Raw genomic sequence first — 19,412 nt, 5'->3', positions numbered from 1 at the left:
AATAAGTGAAGGGTAACTAACAATTCAGTCTGGTAGCCCTTATTATTGTACTCACGTATTTTGGAACATTTTTATACTTCAGAGTTCTTTTTAACACTCAAGAATACAAAACTAATTCTTGTTTAATCTTCAGAAAGCAAGTTTTCAAAATTTCATTAGAAGACAGTCTTTTAGCCATTTAAGCCCTTTTATGGAGCCTAGTGGCAGGAATTGTTGATTTATTTAACTATGCATTTTTCATCACATTTAGCATATATGTTAAGAACAAACACATTATCCCAGAAAGTGTATCTTTTCCAACATAGGTCAAGATCAGAATTTTAGGTCTGGCTCTTCAAGTCACTGGACAAATCATCAGAAAATTCACAATAAGCATAATTTAGCATTAACCATCATTGATCTCACAGGATTTCTGTAAAGTACACTTCATGTTACGTGTGCAATGGCCTATAAAATTGACAGTACTGTTCTTAAAGAAATTAACACCGAAGTTAGAATGCCAGAAACTGAGTCTTCATCACTTCCCAGGCGCATAACCCCACACAATTCAAAGATTAATTTTGTGTCTAATTTCCCTCATCTGTAAAATGGGAATAATGAGGCTATATACCTTACATGAATTAATGTTAATTATAGAAAAAAAATACAAATCACTTAGAATATGGTAAGAACTTAATAAAATTTTCTATTATTTGTTAATAATGAGGTTATTATTCAGTTTTCTATTTAAGCCACATTCTATTAGGAGAAATACAAAGATAATGGATTTAATGTCCAATAGTTAAATGAGTTAAAACATGGACTCTCAAAGACAGAAAGTGTATATTTTATTCTCTGTCACAGGTTAAACTAAATCAAGGCTTCCATTAGCTTATGAGTACTGGTTTTTCCATTAATTTTGTTTTTTACTGGACACTTAGCTCAGATATTTGTGAAGATTAATTTTAATGAATAATTTTTAACTTAAGATACAAGCCCACTACTTAATTTTACATTTTATTCAAGTAAAAACAACATAGCTGGATTGAAGGAAAAGTAAAATTTGTTTTAAATTTATATTTTAAGCTCCACAAAATACACTTCAGGCAAAGCTGCATAGTTGTAATTAAGATACAAGACGATCCCAAAAGGGGATTGATGAGAAAAATTTTGCTTCTGAAATCTCTGAGTATAAACTTTTTTGGTTATAACATCTATTATACAAAACTAAAAATAACAGGCTGAAACTTATCTGTTCTAGATTTTATATTACATTCTGGTAACTCCAGAAAAACATATGGCCTCTCACATTGATTCTCTTTTGAGATATATTTTTTATATAAACATTCATATTTAAAACAAAACCTGTACTTCTATACCTAGGTTTTATTTAGTTTCTTTGAAAACTCTGCAATATTATTTGTCTATGGTGACCAGCTTTAATAAAATACAAAGAAAATTGCAAACTTGTCAAATATATACAAACTAAGCAGATGGTTTTGGAACTTTCTCTCAACAGTATTTTAATGTATTTTAAAAGACTGGCATGTAATTCTACCCTGGCTCCTTTGCTTCTGTTGTGTTTGTTTGCTCATAGACATATAACCATATTAGTGATTAATCAATGTGCTCCATCTCTGACATATCTGCTGTTACCAAGTAGGACTCTTAAGTTCTCTGAAAATTATAGGCTCATTTATGCCTCCCAGTAGCACTTATCAAAAATGTTTCCAATCTCCCCTTTGATTCTAAGATTGATTGGGTAATAAAACTTCATCTATTATGTAGAGCACATACTTGCCTATGGGGAACTGCTATATATATTTATACACAGTATATACTGTATATGTGTGTGTCTATATATATATACTGCATAAATACAGTATTAGATATAATATAAATGCAGCATATGGTATAGCAGTTATCCATAGACAAATAAATGCAATAGATATACAGATGTATCTTCTATATGAATACAGATTTTGAGTGTGTGTTTGTTTGTGTGTGTGTGTGTGTGTGTGTGTGTGTGTATGTGCCAAGTCACAATCTAGCAAGTTTCTAGTGACTATGGAAAAAAGCCCACAAACCTTGCACTGACAGTTTTAGGAGGCCTAGACAACAGCATCGCATTTTAGTTATCCATTTAACAACCCTAAGATTTTTCCAACATAATGTTGGAAACATATGAGGAATGAATTTTTCATTCCTCATGCTCTAAGATTATTCTTTAAACTACTGCAAGCAACAGGTAATATTTTTCTCTAAATTTATAACTGACTATATAATGTGGTGAAGTTTATGTGCTGCTTGTCACTGGTTTTCCTATGGAACAATCACTAGTTCAAATAGATAATAATGTGATCAAAGCACAAATATTCCCTATACAGTTTTTATATTATCCACTGAGGACACAAAGTGATATTATGTAATATTTCTTTAAGGAGAAAAGTTTTATAAAATGAAATTGTACTAATTGTAAAAGATAAATACTTAAGATAAATGAATGGGATACATCTATATGCTATATATATATGCTATAAATATGCTATATATATATATATTTAGCATATAGATGTGTGTGTATATATATATTTATATATATATTTTATATATGTATGTGTGTATATATATATATATATATATATATATATATATATATATATATATATATATATATATATATTCTGCTGGTCCTAGGGCTTGAACTCAGGGCCTCGGCACTGTCCTTGAGCTTCTTTTTTGCTCAGAGCCTGTGTTCTATCACTTGAGTCACAATTCTACTTTCAGCTTTGTTCCTTTGGTAATTTATTAGATAGTCTCACAGATTTTCTGGATTATACAGACTGCAATCTTCAGACCACAGCCTCCCGAGTAACTAGGATTAGAGGTGTGAGCCACTAAAACCTGGCAACATTATATAAACAAAACTTGTATAAATATACTAGGCTGTAATGCTTTAATAATTTGTGGTGAATCTCTATTGAAAGGATGATAAAATCCTAATTCTGAGCATTTCTAACACAGGTATCAGTTAAGAAAGTTTTGTGTGTTCTAAAACAGACATCAACAATACCAGAAATAGTTCTAATATAGGACAGCCTCTTTTGTAAACTTTGTTTAAAATCATCCTAACTCAGTTAAGCTCAGGGTCCTAAGGGCAATACAGCCCTCTCACTGATTCTATGTACATAAAACTAGTGGTCTAACTGGCAACATCTTGTCATCTTGGTGTCCAATAGGGACATTCCAAAAACTCTTGGAGGTGAAATTCTCCCTCCCCCACTCCACAGGTAATAAGTGCCTGAATTCCTAGAGGCAGGGGCAGGGACTTGGACAATAGGTTACTGGACCTGCCAGACCTGTACCATGAACTCATAAAACTCTTTTAACTCTCAAGCTCCTGTGACCCTGGCCCCTGACCATAAACCTATTTAGGCCCCACCAGCTCAGCCACCATTTTGCACTATGCTTTGTGTCTCCTGACTGTCCTGGAGTCACCATGGCATCCCTCTTCAACTCTCCATAGGGCGAAAAAGGAACTTTACAACTTTGGCAAGAGGGGGTGGTGAGGGAGGAGAGGGGAGATGGGAAGGGATGGGAAGGGGAAACAGAGGAGGCAACAATGCTTGATAAGAAATGTACTCATTATCTTGCTCATGTAATTGTAACCCCTCTGTATGGTATTTTCACAATTAAAAAAAAAGAAGCCAGAAAAAAAAGAATTGATCTGGTTTGTTGTGATTGTTTTTCTGCTCTTTCTTTACTACCCTTGTGGCTCTGTTTCCTAACAATATAAAATGTATTATAGGCTGCAAGATTGGGGGAGGGGGGGAACATGCATCCACTTGCAGTTGCTGGCTTTCTAATAAAGACTCCCAATTCAAACTTACAAAATGTGGCTTCTCTGTATGTCTCCATTGAATTTCCATATAACAGTATTAGTTGTATTCAGATGAAAGAATGAAAATATAAGTCTAAATGTAAAACTGTTTTGAAATATTTCCTATCACATTAACTTTCTGAAACTGATATGCATGTGTTCTGTTAGAAAGCTAACACTATTTGATATTTTCTGGATAACAGCTCCTGCTACACCAGAAAATAAATACTATTCCACACATGAATAATCCTGTACAATTTGGAAAGATAATCTCCTCTCCAGTATGATCTTACAATGTTAGATTTCTGAACTAAAATTAATGGCAATAATAATTGAAAAATATCAAAAACCCACTACAACTAGGATGACAGACAAAAAAAATCTCTAACACTACTGAAAAAAAATAGAAATGGAGTACAGAAGCAAATTAAGATGAACTTGGGTAGAGAATAGATGAAAAATTGTGGAAGATGAGCACAGAAATAAGTAATTCCATAATACAGAGGAAAAAACATAGGTTATTGAGCAAAGGATCTGAGGTTTCAGGGCCAAATTCAAGACTTTCAAAACCATCCAAGCCAAGAATTTATGCTTTCTCATTAGTAATGGTAAATCTTTGGATAAATATACTCCGCTGCCTTTAAAATACTCACCATTAATCATTTCTCTTTGTCTCTCACTGCTAGTACATATTTTCTTCCTTGGTAGGGTACTTAAATGAGGTGTTTCCTAAAGTGGGTTTCCTTTCCAAATCAAATTTCATTCATGCTGGAACAAATGTACTGACTTGACTATTAAAATTTCACCATGTAGACAATATCTTAGTATCTACAAGATACTAACTGGGGTAAAATAACTATGGTAATAACTTGGGGAAAAAATAGGGTTTAGAGAGAAAACAAGACTGATAATCTGGAATGTTAATCTATACCTGCCCCACTGGCCTAAGAAACAGGCACAGAAATATGATTGTAGTTAAACCCAGAGGAAGTTGTAGCGAGCAGCCCAAGAATAACTAAGAAAGAAACAAAAAACCAATCACTTCAGAATAATATGAAAAAAAAACTATGGAGACCATAAATTATTTTCACAGTCCTTCATATAGACATATAACTACTTACATATTTGCATATTCCAATATTTATAACCTCAAATATTCAGATTATAAAGAATTTTGTACAGATGACAAAGTTAAACCTCCAAAGATAGTAGTTACTACAAAACAGTCCTGATAAGTGTTAACATATATGACAAAATAAAAACAAATGGAAAGAAAAAATACAGATGAATGTTTTTCTCACACAGGAATAGGTAAAACCTCATCTCTATTTTTAGCCTCTTAGACAGTAAATTCATCAAACCAGAAATTCAATATGGGGAAATTTTCATACAGATTTAAGGAACATTTAATTAAAGTAATAAGAAAAATCCTATGTGTACATGAAGGAGTCTACCTACTAGACAAAACAGTTAATTGATAAGGGAAAAATTACAGATATGTTTTATACTCTAAGTACAGATCTCAGTAACATGAAACTATAATTGATTTTTGTGTTTCTTTTAGCAATCAGTACTAGAATTCTAACAAGAAAAAAAGACCCACATTATTTATGTGCTTAACATAAATAGAAATTCAATGCAAAGAAGAGGGCTGGGAATGTGGCTTAGTGGTAGAGTACCTGCCCAGAGTGCATGAAGCCCTGGGTTTGATTCCTCAGTACCACATAAACAGAAAAGCCAGAAGTGGCTCTGTGGCTCAAGTGGTAGAGTACTAGCCTTGAGCAAAAAGAAGCTCAGGGACAGTGCCCAGGCCCTGAGTTCAAGCTCCAGAACTGACCAAAAAACAAAAAAATTAAATGAGAAGAAAAGAATGAAGGAAGGGGCAAAGAAAATGAATCCTCTCCCTTCTTCCTACTTCTAAGGTGTGTTTTCCAGTGGAAGATACTGTGTTCTCAAAGGAGGAGGCTACAATGCTTGGTAGGAAATGTACTCATTATTTTACCCATGTAATTGTAACCCCTCTGTACAGTATTTTCACAAAAAAAGGTACTGTGTTCTCCTAGCCTAAGGATAGACATAGAAATAAGCAAGCATATTTATTTAAGAAATGGAATTTTCTTCTCATTCTAGCTGGTTTAATGTCATAGGTCCCTTCACCTATACCTCGTTTAACACCCAGGGAAGTCTCATACTTAATTCTTCCTTAATTCTTTTATTTCACCCAAGTTAGCCTCTGGCAAGTGGCCTGAAGAATGCAGGAAAGAAAGGAGTTTGGTGGCCTAGTCCAAGGTTGCCTTTGCCATCTGGTGGACATGCCTCTTTCTGTTTGGAGATATTAATCAAAAACTACAACAGCAGGTTGCTAACCCCTGCTGAAGACATGGCTGCCCTGAAATGGAAGGCATTCTTGTCATGCTGACATCATTTTTAATGGCTCAAACATCTGGAAAACCACATTCCACAGTGATGCTCAGTGATGTTATTGCTTATTAGTGTTAATAAGTAATAACGCACATGCTGTGTCACAGTTTTAGAAGCACATCTGCAGTAGCAAAGTAGTACCCTTACTAGATGCCACAAGAGCTCAGTAACTTCCTTGGAGAAAGATTTTGTGTCTCAGAAGTCTGCCTTGGGGGTAATCTACAAAGACTTCATCAAATTCCTTTAAAAAATTTGGAAACAACACATTCAAATCTTGGTTTTTAAATGTTCTATTTATAGCTTTCTCATACCAACTTAAAGTTTTGTGGTGTTTGTTTTTGCTTTGGGTTTTTTTCTTTTGTGGGGGGGTTGTTTCTTTAAGGGGGAAAGGGGACACAGAAAGGGAAAGAGGAATGGTAAACATGCAATCATGATACTCAGTATATACTACGTGGAAAATGAACTATGTAACTTGTGAGCAGGGATGGGAGGGGAAAATGAAGTGTTAACCTTGTTCAAAAAAGAACTGTACTCATTACCTGAGTTATGAAATGGTAACCCCTCTAAGTAACACTTTAATTATAGCAATTACATTTACAAAAGCATTACATTTATTTCTTAACCACAAAAATATATACAACAAGCTAAGTGACAGTGACTGATTGGGGCATATGACTGCATTTTTTTCTTCATCATTAAAACTGGATTGATTTTACTTTCTTGTCTCTTTCTCCAATTTCAACTGTATCTCTTTCCTTAATTCCTGTCAAATATATCATCAATACCACAAGAGATGTTCCAAAAATATCTCCTTAAATGTCATAATTATTTATGTAAACTTTCTAGTGTCCATAATATTCATGTATTTATTAAAACAAATCCATGGAGTACGATCCATTTGCTAAATGAGCCAAACCATCCTTACGAACAGTTCTCACATTTCCTTCTCCCTTTATGTGTATTATGTACATTCTCTTTGGCTAGAATTTTTCAAATCTCTCTTGGTTCACCAAGTGTGGTCCTATGATATACTTGCCATATGTTCTCTGGATTTAGGTTCTATGATAAAGCAGTGTTAGATCTCAACTCTTCCCCGTGTCTACCAGCCCTGATATCACAGCACCACTCTTCTTCACATCTGACACATCTGAACTCTTGTATATACTGATTAAATGCTGCTCTCCAACATTTTTCTGGCTATCTTGAGGAAAAAAGAAATAAAGCTTCCAAATTGGGAACAAAGTTATACAATCTTCTGTGAACATTATTTCACACATATTAAAATGGAAGAGCTAGAAAGGTATGATAAGGAACACAAATGTTCATTTAAGCACTGATTAATGGTGATGTGGGCAGAATGAAGTCTGTAAGTCTATAGAAAAGGGATGCCTTTGGAGGAACAGCTCATATCAAGACAAAAGTGAAATTTCCTCAGCTTTTCTATTAAACTTAAGGGAACAATGGGCTCTGAATATAAATACTGCTCAATTAACCATTGGCTTATTCAAATGAGGTAAACACACACGTACATGTTCTAAAATAAAACAGATAAGCAGTAACCAGCTGTTTACAGTGGTCATGTCTGATAAACATAGAGCAATTACTAATTTTTCTGCAGTGGCTTTTCTATAACTTCCTAGTTAATCTAATCTTCATTATTTTATTACAAAAACCAACATGCTTTACTGAAAGGAATGACAGCATCACGATAACAAGAAATTCACATAAATACTAACAACTCACCTACACAGCAAGCTGAGCCCAGCTACAGAAATAATGGATCTAGCCAAGAAACAAAGAGAAGACTTAAGGTCCCTGGAAGTAGAATCTGGAAGTACTCTGGCCATCTGTTACCCTGCTGTATCTGAGTAGAAAAGTAAACCTAGGCCTTTCTTAGTATATGTGCCTTGTTTTCATAACTGCAAGGATTTGGTTTCTATTTTAGTAGAGATTAGTTGCTAAAAGCTGGATCTCACAAGTGGCTGGCAACTATAATGGATTTGACTATGGTAATACTCCCTATTGCTGATAAAAAGAGAAAAAAATGCTACTGTAAAGCAAATTGAGCCCTTAGAGTACAAATGGTGCTGTATTCCCCATATATTCATTGAATATCTATATCTTCAGTACCGATAGCAGGACATCTAAAATTTGGAGTTTAGTTTATAAGAGGCCAATTGCGATAAACAGAAAACATCTCTTCCCTCACAGGCCTTACATTTTCCTGGGATATGAAGACAATGGCATAAAGAAAAATACAAAGAAAGATGTTACTTTCAGCATGGTTGTCAATGAAGCCTGACAAGCTGATTCAAAAACAGACTTAGTGGAATGAAAGAGCAAATCCTATGAACATCCACATGGAGAATATTGCAATTTAACAAGTAAGAATAATGACTAAGATAACATGCTTAAAGCACTAAGTAACAGAATGGCCAGAGAGTGGTAAGTAAAATACAAGAGTTGGATAGTCTGGAGATATTATGTTACATGTTATGTCTTTGGGTAAGAATTTTGGATATTTCCAAATATGACATAAAGTTAAAGTTAGCAGAAAGTTTTTCACAGAAGGAATAGCATAGTAACATTTTGAAGTGATCTTTCTGGCCATATGTGAAGCATAGCTAAATGGACATAAGGGCTGCAAGGGTTGCAAGGGTTAAAGGTAAAAATCTAGGCTAGGGTAATGATAGCATGAATGAAAGTTGTGACAATGGACATGGAGAAGTATGCTCAGAATCAAAGTGAATTTCTAAAATTGCAGAGCCAGCAGTGAAGTGAAACTGAGAACGACAAAAAGCGTGATGTCAATTTTGACCTAACCATTTACTTAAAGGTTTAACAGAGAATATCAAGTATAAAGTTTGAGTAAGTTTGAGTACGTAAGATACAGGTACACAACTGGATATGAGCCTGAAGTTCAAGTGACAGATTAAGCCCAGATACAGTTCCTGGGTAGTCTAAGTATAGAGATGACACCTAAAAGATCACATAATGAGAAAATATAGAAAGGAGAGATGTCCAAAGACAGAGTCTTGGGACTTCAATACTTACAGGTTAGAATGAAGAATATAATCTAGCAAAAAGAACTGTAATGTAACAGCAATAATATAAACGGGAAAAGGTATCACAAAAGTCAACTAAACAAAGTCTAAGAGAATGCATTGCTAAAACAATAGGATAAAGTTGCCATCTCTGATTTCAAAACAAAAGTGACAAAAAATACTTTCTTAATTTCAATTTATGTTTTCTACATCCTTTTGAAATCTATGCAGCAGACAAGGGGATATCATGCCATCCCACTATTGGTTTGTTTAGCTTGTAACCCACTCTTATTTCCTCTCTTCTTCCAACCACTGTCATTACAGAATAACGAGAGATTCAGCACAAACTGAAGCGACCACAAAATTTTCAGGGCAACACATCCTGAAAGCCAAACTTGGTTGTAAGCATTGTAAAACCAAATTAAATTGCTATTGTGATGCAGTGAAGAGAAAATGAGCCTTAGACAGTAAGTAAGTTTCTTTTGTTCCAGCTCTGTGCAATGGACAGTTTATGCATTCATTTATTTCTTTACTCTTTCACCCTATTCAGTTAAATGTATTTTTAGCTATTGTTCAGTCTCCTTCAGAAGCAAATCTTAAGAACTATAATTGAGTAAAACCCCCAGGATCCAAAGAACAACCTACTTAATACATCAATGTCAAAAGAAAAAGAGATCACCTGATTCACAGAGCGGTTAAAAGATTTGCTTTTGCTAAGTGCAATAGTGTGTGGGTCTTCTCAACTTTGATAATATCTGCAGAGACTATGGGTATTATTGTTATTGATTAGCATACATACAAAAAGAAAAGAAAGAGCAGAGAGTAATACTGCACCATTTATTGGGTTTTGTTGCTATTTTTTTAACAAAACAGAAATGTCAGATTAATTGATATATGTAGACAACAAAGGTAAATATCTTTTGAATCACTTCTATGTATCTTTGTTTCTACTATCTATAGTGAAAGTTAAGAAGTGTTTATTGGCAAAGTCATGATACAGAAACTGAAGCATATGTGAACATTCCTTGCATACTGTTGGAACTTGTTATACTCTTGTACAGAAGGTAAGTAGACTTTGGACATCTGCAAAGTTGATTTACTCTATGTTTGACTCCTTGCCTCCAAACTTTGACTTTCCTCCCCACATCAGCTTAAACATTCAGAAAATAATAACTCCTTTTAGGAAGAAGAACTCCTGTAGCCTCTACCTCTTTGGATTCCTTGAATAGGTCATTGTATCTCTAAGACTATTATCTATTTTTGCTAAGTTTCTCTGTTGTTACCAGTGTTCTTCTAGAAATAATTTTTTACAGACAAAAGTTACAGAATGTTGACACAGTTAAGTTTCTTGGATAAAGGTCTTAGAGACTTAACAATGAAAATGAGTACAATGAGAATCTCTGATAAGAATATATAATGTAACAAATTGAATTAATAAATTAGGGTTTGTTTTTCATTTTAGTGTGTTTTTCTCCAAAGTTTTATAAGTTAGGCTATACAAAACCTTGATCTGCCAAAGGAAGCAAGTATTTATTAAAAAGCATTTACCTCAAAATTATTAAAATTATTTGAGTTTATGGTTAAATGGCCTCAAAGAAGTTTGGTGAGCTTTATTATTGATTTTCATCATTACCACCTTTATTATTTAAACTTCAGTAACAATTAATTTTATCTTCTCTTAAGAATAAATAAATTTGGAAAGGGGACAAAATCAGTAACAAATGGGCACTAATGATTCAGGTCTATATCCCTAGCTAGGAAGACATAATCTAGAAGATTATAGTTCAAAATCAGCTTGGGCATAAAAGTCTGAAAGAGTCTATCCCTTATAGAGCTATCAAAAAATAAGACTGAAGGCAAGGATCAAGTGATATAGGCTGAGAGTTCTAATCCCAGTTCCAAGAACAATGAGGCCTCTGGAGAAGGTGATATCATTAAACACACTTAAGAGAATATTAGCAATAGCAAAATAAGAAGCCAACAGATTGAGAGAAGATCTTCACCAGCTATATAACAGACAAAGGCTTCATTTCAAAAATATACCTAGAGCTCAAAAAAATTAACCCTCCATAAAAAAATCCTCAAAGAAACAACCATTCAATTAATAAGTGGGCTAAAGAATCAAAAAGAGACTTATCTGAAGAGGAAATATGACTGGCCAATAAACACATAGAGAAACATCTCGGGCCATAAACAAAAGAGGAGACAACAATGTTCAATAGGAAATGTACTCATTACCTTGCTCATATAACCGTAACCCCTCTGTACAGTATTTTTACAATAAAAATGTACAAAAAAAGAAATGCAAATCAAAACTACATTGAGATTCCACTTCACCCCAGTTAGAATGGCCATTATCAAGAAAACAAATAACAGATGGTGGCGGGGATGTGGACAAAAGGGAACACTACTACACTGTTGGTTGGAATGTAAATTGGTTCAACCGCTCTGGGAAATCTGTATGGAGGTTCCTCAAAAGAGTAAACATAGAACTCCCCTATGATCCAGCAATCCCACTCCTGGGCATTTACCAAATGTTCACAAACAGGGCCACACTAAAGCTACCAGCACAACTATGTTCACTGCAGCATTATTTACCATAGCTAAGATATGGAACCAACCAGATGCCCTTCAAAAGATGAATGCATCAAGAAAATGCGGTATGTATATACAACGGAATTCTATGCTTCCATCTGAAAAAAATGACATCACTCCATTCACAAGTAACTATAGGAAGACTTGGAAAAAAAATCATCTTAAGTGAAGTAAGCCATATCCAAAGAAAGGCAGGCTCCATGGTTTCCCTTATTTGTAATAATTAGTATATGTCTAGCATAGTCCTAACAGAAGACTACAACAGCTCAATAGCTATGTACGTGTGACCATATAAAATGATGCTAATAGGCGCTGGTGGCTCATGCCTGTAATCCTAGCTACTAAGGAGGCTGAGATCTAAAGATCAGGGTTCAAAGCCAGCCTGGGCAGGAAAGTCCATGAGACTCTTATTTCCAATAAACCACCAGAAAACCAGAAGTGCCACTGTAGCTCAAGTGGTAGAGCACTAGCCTTGAGCTAAAGAGCTGAGGGACAGTGCCCAGGCCCAGAGTTCAAGCCCCACAACCAACCAAAAAAAAATAAGAAGATGCTAATCAAAATGAATTCCAAGATATGGTAACAAGAGGGTTTTTTTGTTTCTTTGTTCTATTTTTTTTGTAATTTACTGTATGAAATTATTTTTTTTCTTTTGTCCTTTTTCCCCCTTTGGTTTATCTCCTATTGTTACTGTCTTTCATTTTGGTATTGTGTCTTGTAAATACATTTATATGATTTTGGGAAGGGGAGAGAAATAACAAAACAATGAGACAAAGGACAAAGGATGTATGAACCAAGGCAACAGGGATACTCACAAGACACTGTTGGAAATTAACTTTACAACTTGGAGGGGGAGAAGGGAGTGGGGAAGGGGAAGTGACAGAAAACGAGGGGGTAACAATGTTTGACAAGAAATGTACTCATCATGGTACTTTTGTAACTGTAACCCTTCTGACATCTTTACAATAAAATTTTTTAAAGTTTAAAAAAATATTTTAAAAAAGAGAAGACTAGCAGTATTCATGATAAGTTATTCCTAGTCTGTGATTTTGCCTAGAGGTGTGCCACTATTTTAGGTCTGACTAATAATCATTTATTGTATGCACAAGAGGAGAAACTTTAACTATGTCCTAAACTCGCACTTCTAGAAATTTGGCTATGGTTTCACTGTTAGCATACTCATGAAACTATCTGTTGGAGAAAAAGAGAAATCTATAGCATAGGTATTGTTCATGGTTATCTCAGATGTACCATCCTACTTTTATTTCTGGATGCTTATTATTATTGTGGTGGCTATGATACTGGTAAATGTACCCACTGGCCATTTCATGACTTATATACTGAATAAATTCCATAAATAATTAAAGTTATCATTATGCATTTTAATATGTCTACTGGATTGTTTCCTAAAACAACACCAGTAAATGTGGAATGGCTACAACAGGCAAATAGGCAAATCACACTTGAGATTTAATCATTTTCTGGAAGACTCACTATTGCTCTACTATTAAAGCTAGTGGAAAAACCTTCCTCTGGGGACTATTTTCCTGGTTCATTTTGTACCATGCTAGCACTCACAAGAGAAAAAAAACCCAAAACTAAAAGCACAAGGTTCTATAATAGAAGTAAACCTCAATACACCTAATACATAATTTTGGGCAATTGAATATTGTATTTTTTGCCAATAGCTAGCAACAGGCACCCTTTGCTTTTATTAATGCAGTTCAGCTGATATGAGCACACAAAATTGAAAGAGAAAGAGAATGTGCTTTATCATCTGTAGCTGAATTTCAATTTTCTCTTTCAAGTACAGTTGAATGCATTTTCTTTGCAACCCAAAGACAGAAGATCTTGATTACTGTTGCAAGAATAATCTCAGCCTTTGTGTAGAAGATAGGGAAAATAAATAGTCTCTCTGGATGATGTGTCAGCTTGTGAACTTACAAAACAAGATATATTCTTAGAGGTAGGGAAATTGAATTAAGGTGAAATGGTAGACCCATTAAAATGACAATCCAAGGCTTATTTTGTAGTCCATGGCTGGCTTCCCAATTGTCCTCTATTTTAGCCTCACCCTGGGGACACAGACAACTGAACCAGAAACAAACAGGATCAAGAGAGGGGCAACTGCCTGGGAATACAGGTCACTAAGGCTGTGTACCCTGCCATGAACTGCTAGATCCTTTGTGAAATTGAAGTTCTTATTCCTTTATCCCCAGCTGCCACCCTTGTTTTAGGTCTTAGGTTAGAATGGGAGTTGACATCTCTGGATTTTTTTCTTATTTTTTATCCATATTAAAAGTATCAATCAGATACTAACTTTGCTTATTTCCTTCTCTCAGTATCACAGAAAGATGCTGAGCAAGTGCCTTCTGGAATGTCAGAAAAAAAAAAAACCTGTCATTTTCTGAGTAACCTTTACATTAGCTCCAATCTGAACTTAGGCTTCTGCTTATAAAATGGTAGTTCATTGCGCCTAGAATTATCAGAAGACACTAATTTAGGAACCACTCTCTTATTGTCCCCCGTTTAAGTAGTCTTTAATCAGGATAATTTCTATGGCTCCCAACCCAATAAGGTCCTCTCTATCTCCACCTTTCACTGCTCAAATTAAGTAGACCATTCCCAATTCATCTGATAAATTAGTCTGCAAAAATAGGAAACAATACTTTCAAGTGTGTATTTACATGAAAACCAAAGTCCAAGTTTCTTCCCTACCTTACCCTAGGCATACTATAAACCAAGTTAAGTATTTCTTTGACCTCAATTTCTTTTATCTCACATACAAATTTGATATTGCTAACTGTATCAATTTTGCATCACTGTTTCTTCAGTTTCCTTAACTATACAAGTGTGTTTCTGACCTCTACATCTCTACTCACCTTAAACAACTATGAGCTCCCTATAAAACCTACTCTTTGGCTTTATAACTCTAAAACCTTCCTCATTCTTTTTTTTTTTTTTTTTTTTTGTCAGTCATGAGGCCTGAACTCTGGGCCTGGGTGCTGTCCCTCAGCTCTTCAGCTCAAGGTTAGCACTCTTACCACTTGAGTCACAGTGCCACTTCCAGATTTTTCTGCTTATGTGGTGCTGAGGAATCGAACCCAGGGCCTCATCATGCAAGGTAAGCACTCTACCACTGGGCTACCTTCCCAGCCCGACCTCCCTCATTCTTATGACTATTATCACCATTACAGGGGTGAACTCTAATCCATCACCTCCCACTTAGCATTCCACCGTATATGTTGTCTAGAGGTAACTTTCTCCTGAATATTAACCTACCTTCATATATGCTTAAGGATGAATTAATCCCTTTCTCTTCCAAATTTGTCTTCTTTTACAAGTCCTGAAATTATTTCTGAATTCTCTTTTCACTCATTAAGTCTATAAGAGATTCTTATTCTATTGAATTGTTCCAAATGTCAATATTACATTTTCTCATAATTCACTGATTAAATTATTCCAGTACTCCCCTGATTGAACTTGACTCAAATCTTTCTGTATTCAATTTCCTATTGACCCATTTTTCTAAAATAGTGTTCTCTACTCTTTTCATTTCTTGTTTAAATGTATGCTGATTCTACATTACTAATAGCAACTAGTTTAAATCCTTGACTTAAGCTTAAATACTCATCATTGCTAGCATATATCCTCCTTTTCCCGGTTCATACAATTTACCAGTGAATCAGTGTTGTATATAGTAAAGGTTATTATTCCATACTTATCACTAAATTATATCACTACAGATGGAGAAAAATTTAAGAAACATTCTTAATAGTTGTCTTAGTTCATATTAGTTAATATACCAGATACGCTTTTTCTTCCTCCAAAATTAGGTTCAACACATGTGCCTTCTCTTCCACCAAATGTTACCAATCATGCCCGCATGCCTGTATTGATCCATCTTCTCTTTCATTCACTACAGCTAGCTTTAAAACATTCTATGTCATACTATATTATAATTCCATTTACAGTAGCTTTCTTTTCTAGCTAAGTTTTATAGTGCTTTTGAAAAGTGTCATAGTATTAGAGAATATAAAAAGAATTTAGAACTTTATAAGTAGACTCTAAAATATGAATTAAAAAGTATTCTAACTACTGAATTTAACTACTAGAAAGAGAGCAGATTCTCAATGCCTTCAAGGGTATAACATTCATTTTGATAAAGCTTTGGAAAGAATGGAAACCTAATTACATTTAAAGTAGGTTCGGTTTGCTTTCGTGTGATGCATGTATTATGTGTGTATGTATGCTATATGCACATGTGAGTTATCTGTGGGAAAATGCTTTCACCAATGAAATAGAGACAGAAATTGGAGCTAAATAGTAGCCTTCCATGAGAAAGTACGGACAACTCTCTGTGCTGTAGATCTCAGGTTTAGATTTAGACACTATCCAATCTAGATATCAGTCACAAATACATTTCACAAATGAATTCTTTTTAAATGAACAGCATTTTCAATTCAATAATTCCTTCTAAAACACTAACTAGGTATTTTTAAGTCTTTGAATGAGTAGTAAAATTATTGTAATAGTCATTATTTGTGAACTAGTTGCTTTGCTAAGAGTACATGCCTAGCACACATAAACCCCTGAATTCAAACCACAGAAGGACCCCAGAATAGGGAAGTCTCTGCATAACAAAGACAGATAATATAGATATATATATTATATATTATATACTATGTGTAATAAATACATAATCTTTTATACATTAATGTTATATATTTGTTCATAAAAATAAAACACCAAAGGTGTTCAGGAAGGGTAAAACCTATTATATGGTTTACTCACATAGTTCTGACTCTGGAGCATGTTTGTATCTGTTTCTACCACTTACAAATTAAAAATCATGTTTGAGCTACCTTTAAATGAGAATTATAGGAATTTTTATTTTAGAGGGCTGATAGAATATAAATGAACTAACATTTGCAAAATAGGGTACATAAGACAGTATTAGTATTGTTAAGTCTAATACTAATGTAAAGTTTTCTTTTATTAGACAACAATTAGACAACTAAAGTCTATAGAGACATGAAGAGAAATAACATATGCTTTTTTAGATCACTTCAGTTTTTGAACTGTGGATGTATGGTTCAAAAGCAATAATAAAAGAATAATTAAACTTAACAAAACCAGCTCTACACCCATGACATTCAAATACAAGCATTTCCTGGAGCCTAGAGCAATTTTCCCAAAGAACACAGTGTCCTCTAAAACCAAACTGGAGAGATATTAAAAGAAGAGGTCATTAAAATCTGTAACTTCTGTTTCAGTCTCACTAGTATGCTTGTAAGTTTATGACTAGCACACAAATCAAAATACTTCTCTAAATATGTTAATTCAGACACGAAGGATACATAGTTTCTGAAAATGGATTTAGCATATTGTTGCCAGTATGAATGAAATTTGAGAAATTCCTGTTTTTTGGAAAAGTTGAAACTTAAAATCATCAAATTTACTTAAAGTTCATTTTTTTGTCCTCTAAAATATGTTTTAACAAACTCCATTTCCATTCCCTCTTCAATTCCCCCTACCCAGTTCTGGCTTTGGTGCTGCTGGAAATGTACTCTATCTTAAATAACAGAGCTCACTATCACCAGTAAGCAGATAATTTCAATCCTATATTACAGTGGCTCTTTCCACTGCCTCTTGTTACAGAATTGCTAAACTGGTGAAACTTGCCTCTTAGGGAAGGTTTCTGTCTTATCCCATTTGTTTCGGCTGGAAAATCACTCTCAACAGATTTCTGAACTGAAGCTGCAATTGATGCTTCTGAAGCCTGAGGCCCTCAGGCCCAATGAGAGCTAATTCCTCTTCCTTTTGCTCCTTTAGGCACTGTCTTTCATCACTGAATTGTTCAGACCTTGAAGGCCATTCTTCCCTATTTTTCTACAATAAGAAATATACCTTGAGATTTTATTTCTTTCTATCCTTCTATACTTTTCTGAAAGTTTTTTAATTTTTTTAGCAATTAAATCTACATAAGAATTGTCTTTTTTGGTGTTATCATTTTTAAATTTCCACTTACTTAAAATTTTTATTATCTTTAAGTAGTTGTACAAAGGAGGTGTCATATAACCAAGATTATGAATACAATGCATCTTGATCAGTGTCATCCCCTTCAACATTCTCACCTGAGTTTTCTACTACATATCTTCTACACAACTCTCCTTTTTCTAATATGATATTGGACAATAGAGCTGCTTAAATCTCCATTCCCTGTCTACTTCCCTGTCTACTCCATTCCACTGTCTACCTCAATAGCAAATATCAACTTCTACATTACTTCTGTTAAATCTATCCTCTTTCCCCCCAGAGCTAACCTATTTTGTTGTTTTGCTTACATTCTTCTAATGTTCTGTAACACAGAAACATGTTTTAAACTACTTTTGTATCTCAAATTCCTGGGTAATACTAATTTCTAGAATCAAAACATTGAACATTCCAATTGTGAATCTTTTTATTTTGATACTCCCAATCATTTTAATGAGGTATTTTTCATCTTCAATAATAAAAAAGTTATAGTTTTTATCTGAAGGGTATCTATTCATTTTCAAATTGATATTGTTCTTCGTAACTTTTTATCTACATGTACCTCCTATGGGTGGTATCACAGTGTGAACCCCAATGAACCAAGTTACTGTCAAAGCACACAGAATTATCAACTGCAATGTCATTCTGAGATCAAGAGGTTGAGGCATATTGTACTCACGATTTGTCCTTCTGCAATTTCCTCTTGACTGGTGGGAAATCTAAACAAGAAAAAAAGAAAAGAAAAGAAAATCAGAACTCTAATGCAGGAAAAACTTTCTTCAAATGTTAGTCTTGTAGTGTGAATAAATTTGCTATCACCTTTTGTGTGATGGCCTGGCAAGTCATGTACTTTTTTTTTTTGCATATACCTTTCTAAGTACTGTAATTAGTGCAGCAAAGGTGGGTTGTTTGTTTTTGTTTGTTTCTATTTATGTGTGTGAGAGAGAGAGAGAAAGAGAGAGAGAAACTCTTCTAAAACATTCATAATGCAGTCATGTTTTTTTCCTGTTACAATGTTTTTGACAGTTTTTTGGCTCAGACAATTTCTTGTTCTGTTTTCAATGAAATCGATCAAACAAAACAACAACAAAATCAGAACTGTGCACCAATGGCTCACACCTGTAATTCTAGCTACTCAGGAAGTCTAAATCTGAGGATCAGGAGTTTGAAGCCAGTGCAGATAGGAAAGTCAGTGAGATTCTTATCTCCAATAAACTACTCAGAAAAAGCCAGAAGTGTGCTGTGCCTCAAAATGGTAGCATACAAACCTTGAGCAAAAGGAGTTCAGGGACTGGTCCCAGGCCCAGAGTTCAAGCCCAAGGACCAGCAAAAGAAAAGAAAGAAAAGAAAAGAAAATTACAATGTGAGCAGACTTTCTATGCCCATGCCTGACATTAAATATTTCCTGCAGTTATTCCTGAAGATTGAAAAAAAAAAGAAAAGAAAAAAAAAGTTTAAAT

At 34.3% G+C, this 19,412-nt stretch overlaps 1 long non-coding RNA gene across 1 annotated transcript in view; it reads right to left on the bottom strand.

The window, feature by feature from the left end:
* The window catches only part of LOC138820598 (uncharacterized), a 103,847-nt gene that overhangs the window by 83,245 nt on the left and 1,190 nt on the right, over positions 1–19,412 (bottom strand). Inside the window, exon 2 of the long non-coding RNA XR_011369933.1 lies at positions 18,632–18,671. This is a non-coding gene — a long non-coding RNA (uncharacterized lncRNA). The remainder of the gene's footprint in view (positions 1–18,631; positions 18,672–19,412) is intronic.

This window comes from Dipodomys merriami, unplaced genomic scaffold (genome assembly GCF_024711535.1).
Source record: "Dipodomys merriami isolate MVZ:Mamm:240054 unplaced genomic scaffold, mDipMer1.0.p SCAF_9, whole genome shotgun sequence".
NCBI classification, from domain to species: Eukaryota; Metazoa; Chordata; class Mammalia; order Rodentia; family Heteromyidae; genus Dipodomys; species Dipodomys merriami.
This window is presented reverse-complemented; position numbering and strand designations above follow the sequence as displayed.